At 42.3% G+C, this 19,091-nt stretch overlaps 1 protein-coding gene across 16 annotated transcripts in view; it reads right to left on the bottom strand.

The window, feature by feature from the left end:
- The window catches only part of APBB2 (amyloid beta precursor protein binding family B member 2), a 363,075-nt gene that overhangs the window by 195,608 nt on the left and 148,376 nt on the right, over positions 1-19,091 (bottom strand). Inside the window, exon 1 of one of the 16 annotated variants that reach the window (XM_035005086.1) lies at positions 11,346-14,328. The exons of the other annotated variants lie outside the window; for them this stretch is intronic. The gene's annotated coding sequence lies outside the window, so the exon portion shown is untranslated. Of the gene's footprint in view, positions 1-11,345; positions 14,329-19,091 lie in introns of those variants that run through there. 16 annotated transcript variants of the gene reach the window in all.

Here is a 19,091-nt window from a genome sequence, read left to right as displayed (position 1 = left end):
TCCCCCTTCTCATGGAACTTGCAGACAGACTAGTCAGGGAGATGGACATTAATCACAAAATTATTCTTATCAATGTATACGGGTATATAACCTGGAGGAAAAGAACTCAGTTCTCTGAGAAAATGGAATGAAGCAACACGGGATAGACTGGAGAGTCAGGATACACTTACTTCCTGGAGAAAGAGCAATTTAAATTGCAATTTGAGGACTAAACAGGATTTAGCTAGGTAAACATTTATTGAACACCTACCATGTGCAAGGAGTAAAGCACAAACATGCAGAGTTCTTTTTCCCTAGGCATTTATCTCCTTGATGAATAAACCTAATCTGGTAAAAAGTTTCTAAGGACTTTGTGGCATGGACTACTTCTGCATAAAAAGTAACCTGAAAATACAAAAGCAGTCAAGTATGGTTTTAAGAATAATCTGTAGCTGAGGCACCTAGGTGCTCAGTCAGTTAAGCGACGGACTCTTCATTTTGCTCAGGTCGTGATCTCAGGGTTGTGATGTCGAGCCCAGAGTTGTGGTCTCCACTCTGCGGGGAATCTCCTTGAGATTCCCTCTCTCCCTCTCCTTCTGCCCCTCCCTGCCACGCACCCATGCTCGCTCGCTCTCTCTCAAATAAATCAATAAATCTTAAAAATAATAATAATCATAATAATCTGTAGCCATACGGTCCAATATGGTAGCCACTAGGAGCAACTGGAGCTAGTAACATGTGAAAGATGACTAGTGCAACTAAGGAATGGAATTTCTCATTTTATTTCATTATAATTAATTTAAATCTAAATTTATATAAGAAATAAATCTAAATTTATAAACTGATACTTGACTCTTTAGGGGAACTTCTTCGGTAGGTGAATCTATTTTTTCAACTACACATTTTATGAAATCTAAATAGAGATCAAGTATTTCTAATGAAAATTCGGCATCCACATTGAGTGCTAGAAGTGTAAACCACACTGATTTTGAAGACTGCATGAAAAAGAGTAAAATCTCTCAATAATTTTAAAATATTGATTACGTGCTGAAATGATATTTTGGATATATTGAGTTAGATGAAACACACTGTTAAAATTAATTTCACCTTATTTTTTTTTTGGTAATGTGGTTACTAGAAAACTTCAAATTACATCTGTGGCTCATATTACTTTTCTGTTGGAGAAGCGCTGATCTAGGGAATGCAGACAGAGTCTAAAACTTTACCCTCCTCAAAATATTATTTACCTTTCCATAAAGCAAAGACAGACAGAGACACTCTCTGAGCTGTAAAGCTAGAGAAGGTCTGGGCACCTGGGTGGCTCAGACGTTAAGCGTCTGCCTTCGGCTCAGGTCATGATCCCAAGGGCCTGAGATCGAGCTCCACATCGGGCTCCCTGCTCGGTGGGAAGCCTGCTTCTCCCTCTCCTACTCCCCCTGCTTGTGTTCCCTCTCTCGCTGTGTCTCTCTCTGTCAAATAAATAAATAAAATCTTTAAAAAAAAAAAAAAAAGCTAGAGAAGGTCTGCCAGCATCAGAACAGGTAAATGTTTCCACGAAATCACATACTGAGTTCAAAGACACCAGAGACTCGCATAGGCCACTAAAAGCTCCACATTAAGAATACAGCTTTGATTTGATTTGATTTTTTAAGATTTTACTTATTTTTGAGAGAGAGAGAGTGCAAGTGGTGGGAGGAGCAGAGAGAGAGAGAATTTCCAGCAGACGCCCCAAGCACAGAGCCCAACTGGGGCTCGATCTCATGACCCTGAGATCATGACCTGAGCCAAAATCAAGAGTCAGATGCTTAACCAACTGAGCCAACCAGGTGCCCTCAGAATATAGCTGTGATTTTATTTTTTCATACAGATTTTATTTATTCATTTGAGAGAGAGCACGCAAGAGCATGCGCAAGAGGGAGAGAAGCTCAAGGAGACTCTGCACTGAGCATGGAGCCCACATGGGGCTTGATCTCAGGACCCTGAGATCATGACCTAATAGCTCATTTTAAAACAAAGCATAAAAACTAGGTAAGTGAAACACTCTAGTAACAACAGTTTCCTTCCAGCAGCGTTTTCATGTGTCCCTTTAATGAAAATCCATAATGCTTATATGCCTTGTGATAATGCCATTAAAGCTCATTAAATGTCCAACAGGACCACAGAAGAGTGTCCCCAAGCAGAAATCACGTAAGCACTCCTAAACAAATGAATATGTGAATAAATAAATTAAATGCCCTCTTGTATTTGGTTCAGTATAAGGTTCTTTGTGCTTTTTCCCCCATTGGATACAAATATGTAAATTCAAAAAAAAATTTTTTTTTTAAGATTTTATTTATTTATTTGACAGAGACACAGCGAGAGAGGGAACACAAGCAGCGGGAGTGGGAGAGGGAGAAGGAGGCTTCCCGCTGAGCAGGGAGCCCAATGCGGGGCTCAATCCCAGGACCCTGGGACCACGACCTGAGCCGAAGGCAGACACTCAACAACTGAGCCACCCAGGTGCCCCTGTAAATTCAAAATTTTATATATTATCAATTCAATTTTTTCTATTATAATGATCCAAACCTCAATGGCTTTATTTTTGTCAATATGATATGTCCCTGACCAAGAATGCTATATCTCACTATAATCATGCCCTATGTGTACTGATTATTCTTTATATTTGTGATACTGTATTTGTAATTTAGAATACTTTTTCCTCTTATTTTTATTGTGTGTTTTGCCTTTTTTTCAGTATGTAATTACACACTGTACCCATAATGTTTCAAGTAGGAAACAGATAACACAATCAAATTGAATAATTTGAGATGGGTTTAATTAAGGGATTATTGAAAAAAAAATTTTTTTAATTCCAAAAAAAAAAGGTTGGCAGGTAGGAAAACCACAAGGGAGAATGCAGACTCCAGAGTGGCAGGAGCAAGTTACCACCCCTGGTCTGAGGGGCGAGAAAGCTGTGTGCAGAGAGGGCACTGCCCTACCTGGCCACCATCTGCAATGGAGGGTCACAGCCAGCTTTCAGCAACCCTGCACAAAACTGGGATCTTCTCCTGCTCTCACTGCCTGATCTTTTGACTATAAGGTTGAGAAACTATCCCAAGTAAGCTAAAGTTGTGTGTCATTCTTCTTTTTCTGAGAAATAGTTGAAAACTCACGTGCATTCACCCATTTAGTTACAGCTCAAGTACTGTGTCCTTGATAAGATTTTCTTTGAACTAATTATTTTTTTTAAAGATTTTATTTCCTTATTGGAGAGAGAGAGAGCACGAGAAAGAGCACACACAGGGGGAAGGGGCAGAGGGAGAGGGAGAAGCAGAATCCTAGCTAAGCAGGGAACCTGACGAGGCAGGACTCGATTCCAGGACCCTGGGATCATGACCTGAGCCAAAGGCAGATGCTTAACCGACTGAGCCATCCTGGAGTCCCTACCTAATTATTTTAATCACTATTATCCCACACTAAACTTTGTACATATTTCTATTATTATACTTAACACATCACATTAAGTTTTTATTTTTATCTTTTTTCCTAACAGAGGGTACATTCCTTGAAGAAAGAGCTGCTTCACTTATTTTTACTTTATTATTTTTCATTGAGGTATAATTCACATAAAATTATATTAGTTTCAGTTGTACAATGTTATGAATCAAAATATTTGTATTATTGCAAAATGATCACCACAATACATCCAGTTAACAGCTGTCAACATACACAGTTATAAAATTTTTGTTCTTGTGATGAGAACTTTCTATGCACTTTCAAATGAAGTCAAAGAGGGACAAAAGAAATAAATAGAAATCAAAGAACTTCACTTTACCTGTCTTTCTTGAATATTCCCCAAAAAGTCTGACCAATTCTTCTCAATTTACCTCACTCTCTGTTCCGTCCACTCCCTCTTTAGACCTTTAGTTATGCAACCTTCACACAGTTCCAGAACTCCTGGCCCAGCCTCAGCCTAATTTCTCCAGACACCTCCTCCTAGATGTATCCATAATACCTGATACACACTGCTGTGTTCACAATCACTCCTTTATCCCAAAACCTCCAGAATAAAGTTCTTTAAGCCATTGACAATCTAATATCCAAATGACTCTGGAATCACTCATTTACTTAAATCCTTCATTACCTTCAAATAGTTACTTTCCCGGAAAATCTAACCCAGTGTAATCCTACCAGAAACAACACTCCCTCGCTATAACCAGTATTTTATAACATCCCTTTACTATCTTGAGTGAAATTCATAGATAAACAACCTATCTATACACATAAATTCCAGAAAAGGAGAAATAAAAGGAGAGATACATTTCAACAAGCACATTCTCGTCTCGGACCTAGCTACACTAGAAGTCATAATGAACAGTCATGAAACGCATTTATGGGTAGATTCACTGTAAGTTCAACAACTATAAATGCAAAGTCACAGAGGCGTGTATTTTGTTGTCAACCCAGAAGTCATGATTTGCAGCACTTCTGTCAATAACAGCAATTTCAAAATGCTGAACAACGCTAAGAAAATTCCAAAAAAAATGTTAAATACAAGTTATCTTACAATTAGGAGTTTCTACTTCTGGAAGATAGAGTGTATATTAAAGCCACAAAAAATACTTTATGTTTAGAACTTGTAGGCTCAAATGATTATAAACATGCTGTTTGCCCACGTGGATATTTGGTAGGGTGTTTATAAGCTTCACAGAAAGAAGACAATCTTTGTTATACAGGGTTGTCCTGGGTATTGCAAGACATCTATCATCCCTGGTCTCCACCCAGAAAGGCAAGTAGTGGGCCCCCTTCCACTTTCCCTGAGGGGTACTCTAGACACTTCCAAGCCCCCTGCTTTGAAAGTTACAACGTCAGCCCAGAGTCATCTCTCCACTTCCTAATTCATTCAACACTGAGGTCCTATAGGATCTGGAAGCAATACTTAATGTCTGAGGCACATCTTATTCAATAATACAATACCTTATACAATAGGTTGCTTGCTTGCTTGCTTGCTTTGCTTACTGCCTGGCAGATACTATTTTTTCCAACACATATGACCTGTTTTCCCAACGAGGTTGGAAGCTTTCTGATAGGAAAAGTGAGGTGTCCTGGAGATCTCTGCACACCCATCATAAGCACTCAATCAACTCTGGTGGCGCACATCTTCCTTCTTTTCTCCCTGCCCCGTCCTGCACTCTGAAAATGTTCACAAATAATAAACTAAATCCAAGAATGGAACAAAGAACTAAATTACAATGGGATCTTTCTTTCTGCCATTCCTGAAATCATTATTGTAACCTGCCAAGCATAGGAAGGGCTGTCAAAAAACTGTTGCTTTACCCTATTGAAAATCTACAGGGTTGTATTAGTGGATAAGTACTTTTAAGCAGACATCACACTCTAGGATCCGGCCTATCTTCAAACTCATACTGATCCAGTCATCCTTTAAGGTTTTAAATATTTTCTCCTAAAGAATTTAATCTGTATTTTCAGATCTATAATTTGGAGCAGGTGCATAAGATGACTCCACAATAGTCAAACTTACTTTGAAAGGTCCTTTAAATTGCATACTTGGTACAATACACAGTTTCCTTTAAACAACGAAAGTGCTTAAAATTTTATGATGCATACATAATGAAGAGCATTTAATAAGTATATGCATACGCAAATTTTATTTCAGTATTTTGTTTTTCCACAGAGAACAAAGTAGAGGTGTGGCATATAATATTGCACTCTGTGGGAATAAACCTGATTTTTTTTTTTTTAAGTTTCTTGAGATATAATTACTAGTAACAATTTCTTGCCATGCGCAAGCCTGGGTGCTACATATCTGCGGTTAATAACCACTGTTCTAGAAAAGCCTAAATTTGCCACCTAATAACTTAGAAAAAGTTCCAGCAATAAAGGTACAGGGACTAACCCTATCTCTATTGTCCATATCTTTTTTTTTTTTTTAAAGGTTTTATTCATTTATTTGACAGAGAGAGACACAGCGAAAGAGGGAACACAAGCAGGGGGAGTGGGAGAGGGAGAAGCAGGCTTCCCATGGAGCAGGGAGCCCGATGCGGGGCTCGATCCCAGGACCCCGGGATCATGACCTGAGCCGAAGGCAGACGCTTAATGACTGAGCCACCCAGGCGCCCCTCTATCGTCCATATCTTATGCAAAAACAGTTAAGGATGTTGATTTGGGATTCTAGCTCTTTATCTTACTTGATTCAGTGTCCTCAGAGCCAGATTTTAAAACCAATTCCAAGACCACTATCAAACAAAGGAAAATATGCATAGCCAGGGAAAATTCTATTTCCTGAAATGTATCCCAGGGGAAAACACCAAGATTGGAAAAGAAATATTTTTAAGACAGAATAAAGGTAGACTTTTCCATTTATGAATTACCTTTATAACCCTTAACAAGAATTTTTTTCAATGACGCAAAAGCGTGAGGATTCTCCCACAAATATATCTGATCCCCGTTTTTCATACTTCAAAGGCACGATGCCTGCAGTTTAGAAATAACGGCACTGTTTAATGCTTCTAAGAAGTGTCAGTTTAAAATACGTTGCCGGATGGCTTTGGAGGATGGACTGCATTAATGGCCTCCATCAACACCTCTCTGTATCTTCGCCTTCTGCTCCATAAAGTTGTCGTCCCTTCCCACTGCCTCTGACGTGTCGCTGAGGGGCTTGCTTTGGTCATTTAGAGCTTAGCCGGTGGGATGACACAGAGACTGGAGAAGTATGCCCCATTTTCAGCCCCCTGAAAAAGATAATGATCTGTGCTACTGCTTCACGCAGTACGAGGACACATGCAGGCTGGCTTCTTGGAAGGATGCTGGAGACCTGGGTAGCTGGATCCTCTTGGCCAAGGCCATCTTAGACGGGCCTCAGCCAGCTAGCCATCACGCACGTGGGAGAGTACTGCAAAAGGCTGCACACTGTACCTGGAGCTGACCGGGGGCGCATGAATGAACCCAGCAGAGACTGTAAGCACCCCTTGGCTGTCCCGTAGATACTAATGGCTATTGCTGAAGCTGTATTCTGGGGTGGTTCTTACGCAACATTATTGTGGCAATAGGTAAATGATACACTAATTATACCCACAATCACCAAATGAGGTAATAGGAGGACGGCTGGGATAAAACCTGAATCTCGATCCAGGAGAGGTAAGATGCCGTGTGAAGACCCCACTGTGGGGAATCAAGTTCATCCTTGGACACTAATGCTCTCCCTAGGTTTCACAGCATTGTTGTGATCAGTACAGGCTGCATCTTTGGTTTCTCCCATTGTTCATTCACAACACACAACCGTTTACACTCTGCACGTTAGAATAGCCCGTGATGGCAAATTTTAAGAATGCATCATAAGGACATATTAGCAGCATTATTTCTACTAGGAACAAAATCAGAAACAAGCTAAATTCTCATCAACAGGCCACTGATTAAATAAAGTATCACATCTATACAATGGAATATTATACATTATTTAGAAGTGATGATGTTCTATATTTAGTTACACAGAACTCTACTAAGTATTATTGAACAATAAATGAGCTATAGAACAGTGTGATGAGTACATTGGCATTACATACACAGTACGGTCAACTTCTCTGTATGTTTGAAAATTATCATAATGGAAAGTTAAAAGTAGCATGTAGAGTGTCATTCTTTCATAAATTATTTTTTAAAAATCTGTGGTATTATAAAACACAGATTTAGAAAATTACACAAAACAACCAACTTATTAGTTGTTATAAAGAAAACCCTCCTATAACTACCGCCCAGATCAAGAAACAGCTTTTTCTAGCCACCCCAGAATCTTGAACTTACAGTAATCACTTCCTTGATTTTCTTCAGGATTTCATTACCTCACTGTACAACCTTGGTCAAAATAGTTAATTCTTATCTACTTTTTAAAAAAATTTCATCAGGAGGCGCCTGGGTGGCTCAGTCGTTAAGCGTCTGCCTTTGGCTCAGGTCATGATCCCGGGGTCCTGGGATCGAGTCCCGCATCGGGCTCCCTGCTCAGTGGGAAGCCTGCTTCTCCCTCTCCCACTCCCCCTGCTTGTGTTCCTTCTCTCACTGTGTCTCTCTCTGTCTCTGTCAAAAAAATAAATAAAAATCTTAAAAAAAAAAAATTTCATCAGGATGCATGTAATATCTGCTTTTCACTGGTTTCTAAAGTTTGTAGCCATTGTCACTCCCTGTCTGGATCCATTAAATCAACAGGGATTGCAAAGTGATGGTACTCTGATTCTCCCATTTCATTTTCATTTATTGAGTGGAAAAATATTAGGCGATGCCTCCCATCGCCTACTACATGGTTCCCCAGTGGTCAGTTCATAGAAGAAAGGCAGGATAAATATTTGATTCTTTTCCTGACTACTTTCAAGATAACGAATTGGTGTTCCATTAACCCCAGGCAGTAACAATTTTTTTTTTCATATCATCAGACGTCATGGATTTAAACATACTTACAACTCTTATTTTTTAAAATCAAACTGTCCCAATTTGGGGCACTAGAAGTGTCTTCAGGTTGGCTCCTGAGTCCTTCTGGCATGGCCCTAACCTTTGAGAGCTATTATCTAGAGATACTGCAGGCTCATCTCTATTATCTAGAGATGTTCCAGGCTCATCTCTCTTATCTAGAGATTACTCTGTTCCTTTTTTTTTTTTAATAGTATGTTTGTATGGGATGTAATCTTGCTAGTGTCCTATACTTATATGAAATTTTATAAAAGTACAGAATACTAACCATATTACATCCCATAAACTTACTATGAAAAGAGAAAAGAATATGGAACAGAGTGATATCCTTACAATGAAAACATGCCCAAAACAAGTGCTTAAAAAAATTAAAATGTGATCTACTACTTCAAAAGAGGGTAAAAGATTATTTTCAAAATTATATAAGACATAAAAGAATAGTATACATCTGAATTAGAAAATTTAGATATAATTTACGTAGTCTCTTTATTACCTTTCTCTCCCTTATTTGGAAAGCTCTGTGAGAGTAGGGACCCCATCTATTTCGTTCATCAGTATATTCCCAGTGTCTGGCGCATGGCAGATGTTCAATAAATAGTCCATAAAGGAATGTACAGAAATGTTCACTAAAATGTTAACAGCAGTAATCTCTGGGTGGCAGGATTTAGAAAAATGTCTTCTAGTGCTTTGTATGCTGCTGATTTGTGTAAATTCTTTTATAATGAGTATGAAGTATTTTCATATTCAGAGCAAAGAGTTATTTTCAATGTGAAAGAAAGTTTGTACATGAAACTATATGTACACACTATATGTCTCTAGAAGAAGGAAGGAAGGAAGGAAGGAAGGAAGGAAGGAAAGAAAGAAAGAAAGAAAGGGGGGCGCCTGGGTGGCTCAGTCGTTAAGCGTCTGCCTTCGGCTCAGGTCATGATCCCAGGGTCCTGGGGTCGAGCCCCACATCGGGCTCCCTGCTCAGCGGGAAGCCTGCTTCTCCCCCTGCTTGTGGTTCCTCTGTCACTGTGTCTCTCTCTGTCAAGTAAATAAATAAAATCTTTAAAAAAAGAAAGAGAGAGAAAGAAAGAAAGAAAGAAAGAAAGAAAGAAAGCAAGCAAGCAAGCAAGCAAGCGTGCCCCCATCCCCCATCCCCTAACTATGTATGTCCTGTCTTCATAAAGGAGGCCTCTGGGGTAAAAGGTGTTAAGGCTGAGTTTTACTAAGGAAGACTAGGTTTAGAGTTTGTGAAAAGGAAGGCAGCAACCACCCATCTGCCTTCCATGCTATATTTGACAGATTTTACTCTGTAGCTCAGAAAACATGTTAATAGGACTTCTCGTGGTGAGAGGAAGGGATTAAAAAAGCAAAGAACCTTGTTGTGATAGGTTGGCACGATATTGAAAATGGCTCACAGGGCCTGCAATTCATGAACAAAGATAACATCTTTCCATCAAATCTGCACTCCAAGACATCCCAAATATACAACCGAGAAATGCCGACGGCAGTGACGCAAAAGCACCAAACAGAACAATCCCAAAAAGAACGAGATGAAGCCTTAATTTACTTCACTGGGCCTTCATGGATCTATTAGAGAAAACATACGACATGAACTGCCTCCTAAAACAGATGGTCTTCTCCAGTTCCTTTTTTTTAAAACAAGATAATTAAGGGAAACGAAAGAGTAAGGATCTTGTTAAACTGGCTAAGGAAAATGATTTCATCTGAAGTAGAATGCCTGAGTTTCTGGAGAAAGGATTTCAATTTTCCCCTCAAAGCTGATGCAGGTCTTTCGGCGAAGCCTACACCAGAAAGGGAAGCCACTCCTAGGGCAAGAACCTCCTAGATAGCATGGAACATCCTGGCAGACCCTATTAACAGAGGCAGAAAGGAAGGCTGAGGGGTAACATGGCCTTGTTGAAAGAGCACCGGACAGGGAGTCAGGACACAGGAGATTGGACTTCTTGATTCATGAGTCTAGCAAACCTACTTCATTTTGTCACCTTTTAATTTTTCTTAGAGAAACCCATCATTCATTCCCCTATCCTATCTTGGTAGTAAGAACAAATGAGATAATGAGAAAAATCTCTAAAGCAAAGACTGCAAGTACAAAACTGTTAGTTTATAATGGAATTTTGTTTCACTGCTAGATATAAAAGTCCCACTGTGCAGTACTGATGTGAATCAAAAATCGGAGGGAAGGGAAATGAGGGTCCAGGTGTTCTGAACCCAATAGAAGAAGACTATGTCCATGTCTATTTTCTAAGCTCTAAAACACTTTGAGGAAAAGGAGAAGCAGATGAAAGTATACCACAAAAGCAACTCAAAATTCCATGCCAGATTTTTGACTGAGACAGTGATAGGAGCCAGGAATCTTTTATGGTCTTGACTGGGATTCATCCAAGAAAGGGCATTGCCCCCAAATGTCACCTCGTCTGACATAATGTCTACTTGAGCCTGAATTTTCAACCAAAGCCCAGCAGATAATAGTAAGCCCTAGCCAGCATTAAGTAACTATTGTTGAGGGTTTCCTCTGAGCTAAATAAACATAAATAGTATGCACAATGTCTCTCAAGTCTGACAAGCCCTAAGAGATAGGCACCATTATTCTCATTTTATAGACACGGACCTACAGCAAGGTTAAGAAACTTGCAAAACGTCAGATGGCTAATAAGCAGCAGAGCCCAAGGTCCACACCCAGTCTACGATTCAAGAATCCTTAGTTTAGTATTCTACTCTACTGCCTCTCCCAGAAACCAGAAAGAGGGATGGGACTGGCGAAACAGAGCCTCCAAAGATCCCATCTGCAGAGACTATCGGTCCCTCACCTACTGGTTCCAGGGCAAGCAATTAGGAAATGGCTTCTCTTCAGTCACATCACAAAAGCAACACTGAACTTCCCTTCGGACCCACCTAATTACCTCTGGATCTCTCCTCTTCTCCTGGCATTCTTGAAATCCTTCCTCCTCTCTCATTGGGACTTTTCCTGATGCTTCTCATACCACTTCCCCAATCCCTCTTCATGAAAACCAAATCCACTCTAGGTTTCAAAAAACTACAGTTAAATCTCATTTCAACACAGAATGCATATGAATCAATCCTGATTTCACCATGTAGTGGCTTGGAGACACTGGGCAATTTTCTTAACGAGAATAATCTCTAACATTTACATCACATTGACTACTTACCAGACATTGTCTTAAGACTTCATACATATTAACCATTTCAATCCTTATAACCACACTGTGAGTAGGGAACTATTATTGTCCTCATTGTACAGATGAAGTAACAGGCAGCAAGATACTAACTGCCCGAGGTCACACATCAGGCAGGTGGTAAAGCTACTTTTGTTTTCAGTCTCTCCGAACTTCAGTTCTCTCCTCTCCAACATAAAAATAGTATTTACTTCAGGTGGTTCCTAGGCAGAAATGGAATAAGCATATCTAGAGCAGTTTCAGATAATATTTAGATTTCCCCTTCTTCCTCTATGATTTCTGGGATCCTCCTAAGGTACAATCCAGAAACTTCCAATTAGATGAGAACAGGGAGATAAAAGAAGCGCTCAGTATCTCTCAGACACACTGTCTCATGTGTGAGTCACACACCCCTTTGAAGTAAATATTATCATCCCATTTTTACAGAGGAGCGCTTGGAGAACTCATGTGCGGACGTCCTGCTAGCAACCTGAACCAGAATTAGAATCCACATCGGCATATTTTCTCTCCATTGTTTTTTAAGGGGCTTGCAGGGCCAGCTAAGCCTGCTAGTTCCCCATCTTCCTCACGGAGTCATACCGACAAGCGGCTGGCTGTCTAAATTCCACAAGCAACCAGTATTTCTGTGATTGCCAGGGTTACCTTTACTGGTGACCAAATCAAGATGGAAAACCATAATCAAAGATAAAAATAGGTGCAGTCACATTTACGGACCCTACATGATTCCCAACTCCTCTGATAAGAAAAAAAAGGAAGGAAGGAGGGAGGGCGAAGAAATAATGAAAGGAAGGAGGGAGAGAGGAAGGAAGGAGCAAAAGAGGAAACCGTCCCAGGCTGCGGATGATCATGAAACATAAACCCGAAGTAGAATCTCTGTGTTCTCTCATCTGCTTCAGGATTTTTTTCCCACAAGAGGGTCAGCGACTGATCTTTAGAACAACCTGCTCTTCCTTCTCGGCCCTTCGGCTGGGGCCTCCAGGGAGAGGCCTCAGACTAGATGGGCCGCCCAGGAATGCTCTACTCAGCAAGGCAGCGGGCGGGAAGAAAAGGGCTCAGCCACCACCCACAGGCCGAGGCCGCCACCAGGAACAGGGCGTTCCTCTCAACACAGGATGCCCATTCACAAACACACACCAAGGTCCTCCTCTATCTCTGGTCACCATCGGCCCTCCTCGTCAGAACGTAAGGACAGATGGGAAAGCGGAAGGCCGGCGTGGCTGCCAGGGAAGCTGGAACAAAGGTGGCCCTGAATCCAGAAGCACACCCACCACCTCGCCTGCGCTCCCACCCACTGTTCTCAAGCTGGGAAAAGGACACGCCGCCCTAGAATGGTCTTAAAACGGTCTTAAAAAACTGTTCAGACCTACAATGGGCCCAGTATCATGCTGACAGGTGAGCTTGAGAGGGTCCATAAATTCAGAAATATTTTGGACACACTTACGTGGTTTTTTTTGAAAGACCGTTTTCCCAGGTTAAGAACCACTGCCCTAGTTGGTCACAGTAAGAAAACAGGACTATGGAAAAAGAAATCCTCACCCTCCCACGAAGTCTCCTCCTCTGACGTTGTCATACCCCCAGCCCTGTGTCCATTTGGGGATCTGGCCTGGCGACCCATGCTCAGGAGCTATGGGCATCTGAATTCGCCTCCCTTCATTGCCACTGCCAGTGCCGAAGCCAGGGTTCTGCAGACTCTCTTGGAGGCCCGCAGTCCATCCTGATCACCCGTCTGCCCTCACTCCAGCCCCCTGCACACTTCTACAGATTTGTCCTCCCAAGAGAATCCGCCACCTTTCTCGCCACCAAACCCACGCCCCGGACCACTAAAAGTGGGGCTCTAGGGCCAGAGCACCTGGCTTTGAATTCTGTCTCCATCACCTCCTTTGAGTGTCTTTGGGTAAGGCCCCTAATCTCTGTGTCTCAGTTTCATCAACTGTAAAATGGGCATAATGAGGGTACCCACGTCAAAGGCTTGCTGCAGGAATTAGGTGAGTGTGGTACAGTCAGTGTGATGTAAGTCTTAGCTATCATCATCAGCATGACTCTTTTAAGAGCTCCCCACTGGCTACCAAATAAAATCCCCCATTCCATCAATACGCTCTCAAGACCCTCTATGTACAAGCCCAAACTAGGCCCAACTTGCCTCTAGTCTCTATGGACATAAGCCCTTCCTCTACCACCTGATCCCCAAGGGCACACCAGACTGGGCTCCACACTTTTTACTGAACCTACTGAGAGTTTCCCACCCATATGCTTCTGCTATTCACCCTGTCTGGGATGTCCCAGCAGGGCCAATCCATCCCTTCCCATCTCTCAACGATGAGCCCAAACACTGATCCCACCCAAGACACTGTCATTAAGACTTCCAGGGGACAGCACTGAAGGTGTTAATACATCTAGCAGGTTTTGTGGTCCTGCCCCTACCTGCCCAAGAGCCATCTTTCTGGTTTACCTCAAAGAAATAACCTTTGTCCTTGTGGGACTCAAGCAGTCAGTATAAACGGCTTTTGAAGCTTTCTTTTGAAGGCCCTTGAGGTCACACAATGTTTCCTTGTTCCTTTGGAATAATCTTTCATTAATGAAGAAGAGGATGCATAGGTTAACCACATATATTTTTATTTTATAAATGAATGACTGAAATGTTTTAGGTCTAAGTTCCAAGGTTATGAAAAAAGGGTAATTTTACTAGATGATGTCTAAAATCTCTCTTTTTAATTTGATGGCGCTGGGACTTAAAATTCCTTTTTTCCGGGGCGCCTGGGTGGCTCAGTTGGTTAAGCGACTGCCTTCGGCTCAGGTCATGATCCTGGAGTCCTGGGATCGAGTCCTGCATCGGGCTTCCTGCTGTCAACAGGGAGTCTGCTTCTCCCTCTGACCCTCTCCCTCTCATGTGCTTGCTCCCTCTCATTCTCTCTCTAATAAATAAATAAAATCTTTAAACAAACAAAAAATTCCTTTTTTCCTAACAGCTTAGAAGACAATTTTGATTTTATACCTTAAATTATCTCATAATACATACCATAGCACCACTTCTTTTTTTTTTTTTTAAGATTTATTTATTTATTATTTAAGAGACAGAGAGAGAGAGCAGAGGGGGCATAGGGAGAGAGAGAATCTCAAGCAGACTCCACACTGAGCATGCAGCCCGATGCGGGGCTCGATGGCATGACCCTGAGATCATGACCTGAGCAGAAACCAAGAGTTGGGTGCTCAACCGACTGAGCCACGCAGGTGCCCCCCCCACAGCACTACTTCTACCTTCCACGTAGAAAATGATGCATTGAGTATTTGCACTAAGTCCAAGACAGTAAAAAAGAAAACCTGAATTTGGGTTATTTTTCCCCCTACCCCTATTTTCAGTAATGCAGAATTCCAGGATAAATTGTTTTCCATAAAAGTACAGAACTAGCCCCCAGATTTCTTGAAATCCCCAGGGTGGAACTTAGCCATAAAAAGTTTGAAAAGGAGTAGAAAATTTAATAATACCATTACCCTGAAATCCAATAAAGCCTGTTGGAGCTTCACATTTTTAAGAAATCAGACTATTTATGCTATTACCCCGAGTACTGCGATAGTTTCCTACAACGTCATAAATATACACAATGTAGCTCACCAGAGCACTGGCTAAGACTATCATAAAAAAGGCCATAAGGAAGATACCAGCCGTGAAGCATGGCTCCACGGTACTTGCTAGAGCAGGTTCATGCAGGCGAGTTCATTTATTTTGAAAATTACATTTCTAAGTCCACAACTCATTGCTTTTGACTGTGAACAACTTTTAATACAAGTTAGAACGTCCTTCTCAGAGACAGTTTTCGGTTTTCTCCCGAGCTAAAGGTCATACTGAAAAATCAAAGGAACAGTTACGAGGCAATCACAGCATTCGGGGAAAAGCTCATAACATCCGTATCTTCACATTTGCTTCAGTTATCGTTGCGTTCAGCTGTAAGTATCAGAAAACCCAACTAACAGGAGATTCAATAAACAGGAAGTCACTGGAAGGCTCCAGGCTGCTGGTGTCAGTGTGACGGGAACAATGTCAGAGCAGGTATCTCGGTGAATGCTCTTGGCTTTTCCTTCATGCTTGTAACCTCATGGTGACATGAGGGCTGCTGCGTGTTCAGAAAGCGTATCGGTATTCAAGGCAGAATGTAGGGGAAAGCAAGTGAGGGCACAGACAGGCTCACGCATCAGGTTTTATCAGGACCTTAAATGCTTTCCTGGAAACCCCACCCCGGCCCCCCGGCAGACTTAGTCTCAGGGCTCCCCAGCCAGAACCGGGTCACATGACCACACTAGCTGCCAAGAATCCTGGGAAGTCAGAGGTCAGGACCGACAGGTTGGCTTGGACGATCACAACTACTGTCCGAGGCTGATCATCATGCCACTCTGAATTAAATGCAGTCTGTTGGCAAAAATGGAGCAGGATATAGGCACTGGGTGGGCAATTACTTGTCTCTCTTTTGAGTCTCCATCTTGAGAATAAGTAAGTCATCCAATAAGTAGAAAAGACAATTATAGTATTTCCAAAGTGTTTTTTGCTCCCCCAACTCAAAAGCATCTACTACATAGAAAGTAATGTTTTACAAATTCCAATATCTATAAAAACAAACAAAAACTGGTTAATCTTTAGGGTCATATGCTCTGGTTTTTCTCTCTATATAAAAACAGATCAAAATTGACAGTCAGATGGCAAAAAGGTGGGTGTGAAGTCTTGGTGCTGTGAATCCTCATCACAACTTGAATGGATTCTACAAAGTTCTACCTGAGGTGAGTTTCACCTTTCGCTAGGCAGGAAGGTCACGTTAGCTGTGATATAAACGTTAAGTGGGGGTGAAGCATCCTGCATGTATTTTCCCCACTCTGTTTTCCCTCTTCCCTGATCCACCTTCTGAGCCTGCCTGATAAAACAGGTGCATGTCTTCAGCACCCTGGATCTCCCATGGAATCACCGTCCCTACTTAACATTCAATGGCTTTCCACTGCTCTTAGGAAACTATCAAAACCCCTTACCAAGACTCCAAGTCTGTTCAGCCCATCCTCCATACCTATCTCTTACCAAGCCCTACCATGCCTGGTACGCTCTGGACATCCTGGCCTCCTTTCCATTCCTTGAACTGTCCCTATTACCACAGACGGCAATGAGCTTTCCTCAGTTCTTCACAGAGCCGGGCTTCTCCCATGCTTCAGATCACAGATCAAACAGTACTTTGTCAGGGACATCCTCCCTCTGCCACCCGACGTCACGGCGGCCCTGCGCAGTAACTCTCCATCAGGCTACTGACTCCTCCACAGCATGGACCACAATCCATAATTATCTTCTCTCTTTGGGTGGCTTTCCTCTTGTCTGCCGCCATCACTCGAATGAACGGGAGCTCCAGGGAAGCAGCCCCCTCACCTACCTTATTTGCTGCTCTGTCCCCACAGCCCAGCACACAGAAAGGCTCTAGAACGTTCTGCGGTCTGCCTCTGGGACGGGCTTGATACAGCCGATCTCCAACTCCCCTGTAGGTCACTCTGCTGTAGGCAGCAGAGTGGTTGGGAGCACAGAGCCTGCAGCCAGACAGCCTGGGCTCAAATACCAACTACACCACTTACAGCGTAGCCTGAAAGAAATTACTTATTTCCGGGGCGCCTGGGTGGCTCAGCCGTTAATCATCTGCCTTCGGCTCAGGTCATGATCCCAGGGTCCTGGGATCGAGCCCCACATCGGGCTCCCTGCCCTGCCGGAAGCCTGCTTCTCCCTCTCCCACTCCCCCTGCTGTGTTCCCTCTCTCGCGGTCTCTCTCTGTCAAATAAATAAATAAAATCTTTAAAAAAAAAAGGGGGCGCCTGGGTGGCTCAGTTGGTTAAGCAACTGCCTTCGGCTCAGGTCATGATCCTGGAGTCCCGGGATCGAGTCCCACATCGGGCTCCCTGCTCAGCGGGGAGTCTGCTTCTCCCTCTGATCCTCCCCCTCTCATGCTCTCTGTCTCCCATTCTCTCTGAGATAAATAAATAAAAAAAAAAATCTTAAAAAAAAAAAGAAGCTACTTCTCTCTTCTGTGCCTCAGTGTCCCCATCTGTAACTGAGTGATAACAGTAGCACCTGTGTCACAGATGGCTGCTCGGAGGACTGGAAGAACACACACGAAGAGCTCAGAACAGTGTCTGGCTTGAAAGTGTTAGTCATTAGTAATCCTGCAGTTAATAACGTAAACAGCTTATCAGCACGAACACGCTCTTTGTTTTCACTAGGATATATTCTTCCTGTGCAACCCCATTTCAACAGGTCCCTCCACGATACCCCACTTCAGGGGCACCTGCAATCCCACCGTGGCTCTGCCGGGCCTGTGATCTGAATCACATCTCTTCCCAGAATCCTTGTCCTACTGGAGGAGAAAGCTCTCCAAATTTGGGTTTTAGTCCTTGAACTTCACTGACTACACAGATCTTTACTGGCCTTCACCTCCTCTAAGCTGCTACACCACATGATTTGATTCTGGTAATTGCCACCTTTGGTCTTGTCTACATATGAAAAGATCAACTCTTTGAGGACAACATGTAACTCTTCTCGATCCTCCAAAGGAGCCAGCACAGCATTACACGTAGAGCAGACGCAGTATCAATCCGTCTATTGATTGGCCCTGATCACCCCTCCAGTCTTAAAAAAAAAAAACCCTCAACCAGAAAGAGGAGAAGCCTTTTTTAAGCCTTGCTTAAACTGGACCCTTCAGTGGAAGAAAAGCTGATTTCAAAAACAAAAGGCTTCTATCTCCTGACATTCAAAAACAACAGGAAATCCTCTTTACCCCTAAGCAAGCCCCAGTCACAAGGACAGAATGGTAGCAGGTATGCATGATTTAGCCAAGTCATGTTGGATTTATTGGTATCAAGTTCCAAATAAGCAATATGCAACCTGAGCCATTTGGGGAATTTTCTTGTACCCTGGAGATGGGGATCAACACTTCCCATGATTGGATACTCCTAAGAGAGAATTCTAAGGAGAAAACAAATGTAACTCCACAGATTTATGTATTTTCCATGAAACTGAAAGGGAGAAAATGACTTAAAAGTCTAGATATGGTTTAACAAAGCATTCTCTATAGAATATGCCATAGTGCATGCTTGTTTTATTTCTATCCCTCTCTTTCTATAAACACATACACACATGCACGCTCACTGAAGAAAAGTCTAGAAGGTACGGAGGCTAAAAACAAACTCATCTATCTGGTGACTCTGAAATATGCCAAGTCATTCCTTTCAGAATTCTATGGGTTTCATCTTGCAAGGATTTTTGTGGCCTTCATTCAGGTCATCAGAGGTCACTTCCCCTGAGAACAATTTCAGGTTTGTATAAATGAACAAGTGTCCAGGAAACCTGGAAAAATAACTCTATCTGCTTTGTTTTCAAAACTGCCCCATAAAGTTGCATATTTCTCTTTTTCCCTTTCCAGAGGCTGCTCCCAGAAGATG

This window comes from Mirounga leonina, unplaced genomic scaffold (genome assembly GCF_011800145.1).
Source record: "Mirounga leonina isolate KUSES-001 unplaced genomic scaffold, KU_Mleo_1.0 Mir_129, whole genome shotgun sequence".
Lineage (NCBI taxonomy): Eukaryota > Metazoa > Chordata > Mammalia > Carnivora > Phocidae > Mirounga > Mirounga leonina.
This window is presented reverse-complemented; position numbering and strand designations above follow the sequence as displayed.